This window comes from Panicum hallii, chromosome 6 (assembly GCF_002211085.1).
Source record: "Panicum hallii strain FIL2 chromosome 6, PHallii_v3.1, whole genome shotgun sequence".
NCBI classification, from domain to species: Eukaryota; Viridiplantae; Streptophyta; class Magnoliopsida; order Poales; family Poaceae; genus Panicum; species Panicum hallii.
Genome location: NC_038047.1, coordinates 34,454,344 through 34,463,061, shown reverse-complemented (window position 1 = coordinate 34,463,061; position 8,718 = coordinate 34,454,344). Strand labels below are relative to the sequence as shown.

The 8,718-nt window shown below is 39.2% G+C and overlaps 1 pseudogene; it reads left to right on the top strand.

Annotated features, from left to right (window-relative positions):
* Positions 1-820: 820 nt before the first annotated feature.
* LOC112898228 lies at positions 821-3,449 on the top strand (annotated as a pseudogene).
* The last annotated feature ends 5,269 nt before the right edge of the window (positions 3,450-8,718 follow it).

Genomic DNA, 8,718 nt, shown 5'->3' with positions numbered 1-8,718 from the left:
TCAGAGTAGAAATGGATGCCCAACGGGTTAGTGAGAATGCAAAAGCAGCTCACATCAGTCTGAAACTCTGATTCATGGTTGGTGTGTTCTGTTAACCGTATGTATGGTCTACTTCATGCTGTAAATTGGGTGGGGTTGAGGCTAATTAGCAGACTAAGTTACGTTGATCTGGTGAACGAAGACCAGCTTTTTCTCTAGAAGTGGACAACAATTGTCTGATAATAGGTCTTTATGTTAATAATGGGGTATAAACATGAGCTGCTGCAGCTGCAGTTACATTTGAATATTCTATTTGCACACTTGCTTGTAACTCTTAACAATAGTTTGAACTCAGTTGTGGACTTCGTTTATCTGCTTTCTAAAATATACTCTCTGAATCATCATTTAGAGAGTTATTTGAGTAAAGATCATTTTCTATATCTTTGAATTGAGAAATTTGCCATTTACTCACTCAATAAGACGATATCCTTCTGACAGCAATACTGCTGGACCGATTCACACTTACTCTTAACCCAAATTGTATTATTGATGTAAATATTTACGATGATCTTATACAGTTTGGCAGGTACTGAGTTGCAGGAATTATCATACCTTTCTTTGAAGGTAGGCCAGGACCGCCCCGCCCCGCCCCTGCTGCCACTTCTTCAAGATCGACACCAGCAAGGTAAGGCAACGCAACTAGTTTCTGTGATCTACTTTGTGCTAATTTAAACAATTAGAGTAGCTGTAATTTAGTCACTTGCATAGATGGAGAACACTTCAAAGAGCAGGAAACCAAATGCACAATGGGATCCAACTGCTGCTAAAATTTTTAATGAGATATGTGTGGAACAAGTGTTGGCAAATAATAGACCACAAGGTTGTTTGAACAACAAAGGGTATGCCAATCTTATTGCCCAGTTTAATGAACGGACTGGCAGAAATTACAACCGTTCTCAAATGAAAAATCGTTGGGATGCACTGAAAAATGACTATACAACATGGAAGACACTACTCCTGGCCGCATCTGGTTTAGGGAGAGATCCAAGGACTGGTTCTATTGCAGCTGATGATGGATGGTGGAAAGAAAAAATAGAGGTATGCAATCTTGTGCTAGGTTCTGTTATATTATATTAGTTTCATGGCTTGATTTTAACTATTACAACTAATTGTGTTTCAGGCCATGCCCGCATGCAAAAAATTTAGACTTGCTCCATTGGAGAATGAAGAAGATCTTGAAATAATGTTTAGTGGTGCGTCTTGCACCAATGTATATGCTGTTATTCCAGGAGCAAAGGAGGGAACAGCAGGAGCAAAGGAGGGAATAGCAGGATCAAATGAGAGATCAGATGGTACTGACGATGAGGTTGAGGAGGTGCTTCCATTTTCCCCGCCAGGAGCAAATGCTAGGAAAAGAGGTGCTGCTCACAAATCCCCAATGAAGAAAACAAAGAAGAATTTTAGAGACTTGCAGTTCAAATGGTTTGTGGATTCATTTGTCGAAAAAGCTAGTTCAAGCAAGTCTTCTGCAACTTCATCTCCTAATGATTATGTTAGACAAGAGATAACAGAAATGTTGGAATTAGTTATTGAGGTTGGAGCATGTGAAGGAAGTGATGAACATTTCTATGCCACACAACTCCTCGTCAAGAAGGAGTACCGTGATGTGTTTACCACTCTTAAGACCCCAGCTGGGAAGCTTGCATGGCTGAAGAGAACTTGGGAGGAGAGGAAGACACGCTAGACAATAATAGCTTTCCATTGTACCATTAGTATTGTACTTTGATTTTATCTTGTTGCATGATGAACTTGGTTTTCAATGTTGAACCTGATATCAATAATTTATGGCTGATATGAAATATCTCGTATGGTTGTAATTAGTTCTGAAATCTGTGTGTTATTATTAAATATTTTCTATGGCTGAGGTGCTGCTCATTTATACAGATGGCATTCACTTCAAGCGACTCTAATGAAACTGGGATACCAAGTAATTCAAGTGAATCAAGTGATTGGATGTATGAAGCTGTTGCAATTGCAGCTTATGCAATGGTTGATTGTGGGATACCTTCATCTGCAAAGAAGCCAAGGAAAGTGCCGAAGGAGACAGGTTTTCAGTGGGTTCAAAGGCAGCTAAGTGATCCAGAAAGTTGCTACGACATGTTTAGAATGAGAAGGTCAGTGTTCTTCAGCTTGCATGAGGTCTTGGTGAATAATTATGGCTTAGCATCTTCGGATGAGATGTGCTCAATAGAAGCTCTTGGCATGTTTCTATGGATGTGTGGTGCCCCTCAGTCAGTTCGCCAAGCAAAACATATTTTTACGCATTCCTTAGAAACTATTAGTAGGAGGTTCAATGATGTTTTGGAAAGTGTTCACATTTTGGCTGCTGATAACATTAAATCTAAAGATCCTTCTTTTGCTGTGGTACATCCAAAAATTAGAGAGCATAGATCTTGGCCTCATTTCAAAAATTGCATTAGCGCGATAGATGGAACCCATATTGAAGTCACTGTACCAGCATCAGAGCAGGCAGTACATATGAATAGACATGGATATTGTAGTCAAAATGTTATGGCTGTTTGTGATTTTGACATGAGATTCACATTTGTGGTGGCGGGATGGCCTGGATCTGCTCATGATACACGTATATGGAGGGACACTTTGTATGGCAAGTACAAGGATAAATTTCCACATCCTCCTCAAGGAAAGTTCTATCTTGTTGATTCAGGTTATCCAAATCGAAAGGGTTATCTAGCACCGTACAAAGGTCAAAGGTACCACATTCCAGAATTTCAAAATGCAGGGCAACCGATTGGATTGAAAGAGGTGTTCAACCATGCTCACTCATCACTTAGAAATGTTATTGAACGTTCATTTGGAGTCTTGAAAATGAAATGGCGCATTCTTCGAAATGTGCCAAGCTACCCAATGGAGAAGCAAACAATGATCATAATTGCTTGTATGGCGTTACATAACTTTATTAGAGATAGTAATTTGAGTGATGTGGATTTTGATAGAATGGCAGCAGATGAGACGTATATCGATGAGGATGGGGACATGGGAGCTAGTACAAGTCAATTTGTGGATGAAGAAGATATGGAAGGTGTACGTGATGCCATTGCGCAAGCATTGATCGGAGGTTACTGGATATGTAATATTTGCCCAAATAACTTATGTAACAATCATGAATTATCTAATATATAATTATTTAATTTGTGTTGTTAATTATTTTATTATTATAAATACATAAATATACATCTATACATACTAAATACATGTATTCAGACAACAGGGAGAGTATTTCAGTCATTTCCCACTTCTGACAGGGTTTCAGCCCATTCAATAAGCAGTCTGCCAAACATCTAAGTTCTGTGACCAGCTGCTTCTTCAACCAGCTGCTTCTCTGGCCAGCTGGCTACCAGCTGACTTCTGAACAAGTTCCAGCTGTCCCAAACAGGGCCTTAGTATAGATGTTAGTATTTTCTTGAATTTATTTTAGAATTTTTCGCCGAGTGCCCTTTGCCGAGTGCCAAAAGCACTCGGCAAAGAGAAGCACTCGGCAAAATGTAAATCGGAAAAAATCTAAAAAAATAGGAAAAAAATTTATTGGGGGAGGCATGCACAGCCAGCTAGTGATCCATCTAATGGGTTATACATTTTTTTCAGCAATTTTCCGTAAGTTGTCGATGATAGGTTTCGAACTCACGACCTCCTGCACACAAACAACTCCCTCTACCCTTGCATCATTGGACTAAGTGTGTCAACATTACGTTTTTATTCTCCACATATTATAATTAACCGAGTATAAATTATTTGTTTGAGATAGTAAATAAATTCAAATGAAAAAGTTGTTAACTACAAAGTTGCATAACTTTTCAAGATCTACAAGTTTTATTTTGATAGTTTCTTCTTCCAAGATCATTTACAAAATTTGAATTTCAAATTTGAAAACTTCAAACGTATTTTAATATGACATAATGATTTCAAATCAAAATGTTGTCAACTACAAATTTTCATAACTTTTTGAGATCTACAACTTTAATTTTGATGGTTTTTCCATTCGAGGTCATTTGCAAAATTCGAATTTTAAATTTTCTATATTGAGATGTAGTTTTTGTTGACAAGATGACTTTAAATTAAAATGTTGCCAACTGTAAAATCTTATAACTTCTCAAGATCTACAAAGTTCATTTTGGTTATTTTGTTATTTCTTCATCTAACATGATAATTCTAATATTGTTCACAAATCTTATATATCTCTCTTCTAGTTTCATAAACTATGAGAGAGATATATATGTTGTGTGAACAAATTTACATTTATTTTGTCAAATGAAGAAATATCCAAAACAAGAATTGTGCATCTTGATGAGTTATACAACTTAATAGTTAAAAATATTTTTATTTGAATTAATTTACTACTTTAAAATATAATTTAAAAATTTTCTTTACCTAGTGTTTAAAAAAGACACTCGACAAAGAGCGTCTTTGCCGAGTGTTTAAAAAAGACACTCGGCAAAGAGCTTTTTTCCGGTAGTGAATCCATTCGTTTGACAGCACGGGTACTTGCACGCTGCAATCCCTCATCATCTCCCATCACGTACGCCAGCTCCTGGATCCTATATCACCTCATCCAGACAGCGATGATGTTGTTAATGCCTATGTGCATGTCTAACATTTCGACATTTTGGCAGCTACCAATCACGATCAACCCGGTCATAACATCACACCATGTCCAACATATATAGCTCGCAGTACCAAAGCCGGCAATTCGAAATTCGGTGCCAAACATTCCAGACGCCTGCCAAGCTCAAGTCTCGCCGAGTTTGAGTGCGGAATCATTCATGGGACAGAGGGGGCTGGGATGGAGTGATGGACCAGCCACCATAGAGGGTGGGCAAGCATTTGTAGCGGCCAGAGTTAAATAGAGGAAACTTGGCGTATAAATAGATCATCTCTTCAAAAGTACCTCTATGGCTCTATCATCATTTCTTAAGATACTTTCGTCACATGGTTAATTTGAAGGTACAAAGTTGCACGCTAGCTGCCATATAAACAAGTACCAAAGTTAGAAAACAGTACGAGCAAATAATGCCACATGTTACAGCTATTAAAGCTGGGAAACCAATAAACCATGTTGATCCACGATCGAGCAAATAGATAGATCCTACTGCGTTTGAGAGCTTACTGGTGGCCTGCCGACGCTAGGGTAACCTAAGGTGCACCATCCTAATGGGTCCCTGCAGGGAAGGTATTTGCTGGTTTTCACGGCGAGCCCGTTAAAACCGTAAGTTCCGGTTTCGGTAGTGCTACCACGAGGTGTGCGATCTGCGACTTATTTTATGTTTCGTGCCTAGTGTTTGGCATATATTTGTGTCAACGTACTTTTTGTGACTCCGCTAGCACTACTACAGAATGGTTTAATAATCCCGGTTAGGAAACCTTGGTTGTCATCCTGATTTTCCAACCAGGGCCGCTAATCCGGAGACTAAAGGCCCCAGTCTTCAGTCCCGGGTCATGCAACCGGGACAAAAGCCAGCCTTTAGTACCGAAAGGTAATACCAACCGGGACTAAAGGGGCTCCCCGCCCCAGCGTGGTAGGGACTATCTTTAATCCCGGCGGTGTTACCAACCAGGACTAAAAGATCTTTTTTTTTCTTTTCCTGTTTACCTTTCCACTCATTTCTTTTTCATTTCAATTATATTTCATATTTGTATTTTCATATTCTTCTATAGTACTATTATACGTCCGTACACGTTCGAACTGAGTATGAAACCTACTAAATAAATTCATTTAGTGGAATTCACCACTAAAGTGTTAAAACCAGAGGTTCCGATTTTGGTAGGGCTACCACGAGGTGCGCGATCTACAATGTGTTTTATGTTTTGTGCCCAGTGTTTGGCGTATATTTGTGTCTAACACACTTTTTGGCGACTTCCGCTAGGAAGAGAATCTTGGTTGCGAATAGTCCTAACAAGATGGAAGCTATCATTGGAATAATATTTCAAAGCTCTGTACTTGACGGGTTTCAAGAAAATCCGCCAAAGGTAAAGTCACAAGGGTCCAAGAGTTCGTGATGCCCTCGATCATCAGAATATGCTGAATGAAAGTATTGCGACGCGCATATAGTTGCCTATAGTGATGGAATATATATTAATTTCAACCCAGCGGGGTGCCTCTGTTGCCACTGTTACTGTGCTTGAATTTGACTAAAAGCTACACTGGCCACAGCCCACCAACTAAGGCAGATCATCATCTTATAGAAAGGAAGCAATTCACCATTATATCAATTAAGAATGAGTTTAGAAGCTATCCTTTACTCTAGCTAGATCCTTTACCCTAGCTAGCTGTGCACTGTAAAGATATGCAGGATAAGTGCATTCTTCTTTCCTTTTTGGCTCACGGTGAGAGCTGGCTCATGCTGCCATTACAGCAGCTATCCAGTCCACTGCCACTCAAAAAAGAGCACTCATAACCTTAGCCAGCGCACCTCCACAATCCACGGAGGCGTTACCAAGGCCACGCCAGCAGCGTCATCACAACAAAGTTCCTGCAGCTGCCTCTCATGCCTAACAATGATTGTGCTTTTTGAGTCAGCACAAGCTAGTTCTCCCATATGCTTCAACTATTCCTGACTTGCATATATACTGGAAGCTACTATTTGTAACACACTTTCTGTAACATATGGAGGCACTTGTGTGAGGCAGAGCGATCTTATATATAACTGAGGGCCAAGTTATTTTGTCCACCATCATTGGTGCAGAACCGTCCAATATAGTCGGTTAGAATCCTATTGTACATGCGGTTTTCGAATTGATTGTATCTCTTTGTCCATAGAAGCACCATGTCTACCGCAGGCGGGTGGGCCACCGAAGATACAAATGCAACTGATGTAGGTTCAATAAATTAAATGAGCCATTTGTACAGTCAGTTGTGTCTTAGAAACCAACGGTACAAATCAATTAGCTATGCTGCCCTTCATCGTCTAAACCATGAGTGCAGGTCTGATCTGTGTCCTTTCTTTCATCATATATATACAAGCAACGTGAGTATAGAAGCAGGAACTCATACCGTATCAATATAGTTGGAAGATTCCAAGCAGCTCTCAAGAATAGGTAGCTGAATCGTATGTCTTTTTTATTAAGATGTTGTGACGAAGGCCACCACTCTTACATACATGGTTGATGGTAGATTTTGCCTCGCCAAGAAAATCCCATGCGGTGAATCTGTCTACCGTGATAACTATGTGGTCCATGTCACCTTGTTTGATCTCAAGTATGATAACAAAGGAGAGCGGCGAACTAAAGCACATTGCACCACCAGATCCTATGCAGTGTCCAAGAATATATGGCACTAGCTCGTTTTTTCATGCAACATTCAGTTGGATATAGTGTGTGTTGTTTTTATTTTTCTTTTTTTCTAATAACGGTACACATACTTACATGCTCCTGTCATTTTCGCAAACTCTTTGATCGATTTATCCCAAAAGAATTCATGTCAATATGGGCTAATAGCTTTATTTATCGATTTGGTCATCCTACCATCAAATGCCAATGATCATCAGAGCACATTGAATGCAATATTTGGGAAGTGTCATAAAATACATTCTTTCCACTTCATAGATTTATTTCCAATCACCGAAAAAACTTAGTTGTGTGCAATTTGTATGGATAAAACACTCACAGAGGTCAATAATAAAGTGGTGCAGAGCTAAGAAGTATTCAATTCAAGAGATAATTCATTCAAGAAGTCATTCCACACCCATTTCCTTTACAGTTTTATGGACCTGCGTAAAAATAAACTGCACACATCTCCTACCACTCCTAAATGTCTTTATGAGCTATTATTAAACCCTTAAAATTCACTGTCTGTGCAAATTGGCTGGTTGCCAATGGTTATTTTCCTCATGATGTGTGATATACTAATCTCACATAAATTGTGAACATCAAATTGCACCATGCATTAGTGTATTTAATTTGGCGCATTTTCAACCATTTAGAGGCAAAAATTTCAACTATCACAAGTTAAACCATATGCATATATATGAGTAATGGGCCATTGACATTGTTTATTTTGCAAGTAAATCCTTCCACAGAGTCACGTGTTCCACTAAGAGGGCCCTCCTATATATAACGTGACATTGTTGCATACCTGTTCCTCTTGCCTCATCCCTGGCTCTCGCTCATGGGCTGTTGCTATGACTACAAAGACATATGTATAGAAGGAAGCAATAAGACTAGATCAGGGCAAGTACCAGACTTGCCGGAAGGGTGTCGCACTACAACTATATAAGCCAGTAAACCCGTGTATCTACATAGCCAGTAACTTTATATACACAGACTTCATTTCGTTAAGCATGGTGGTATGCAAATTTTGACCTAGTATACACAAAGTTCAGTATTCAAACATATTGAATTAAGAATACTTTATTTCAGGCTGCCCTCAATAATCATCTCTCTCCAATCTCCTTTGTGTACAGCCAAAAATCATTATAAATACAGTCATACACATTGGCGTGCAGAGATCTCGATAACACTTGTGCTGAGCAGCACCGTTCAGATATAGGTTTTATTCCAAGTCCAGGAAGTTATGATGTTTTTCCAGGAGGAGTTGCATATAATTTTCTATTAGCCAGCTAGTACATGATTCGCATTTCATCTTATTGAATGCAGGCCTACTTCTGACTGAATGAATGAATTATGGTGGAAGCCTCTGTTTGCCACCGGTACTGCTACTGTGCT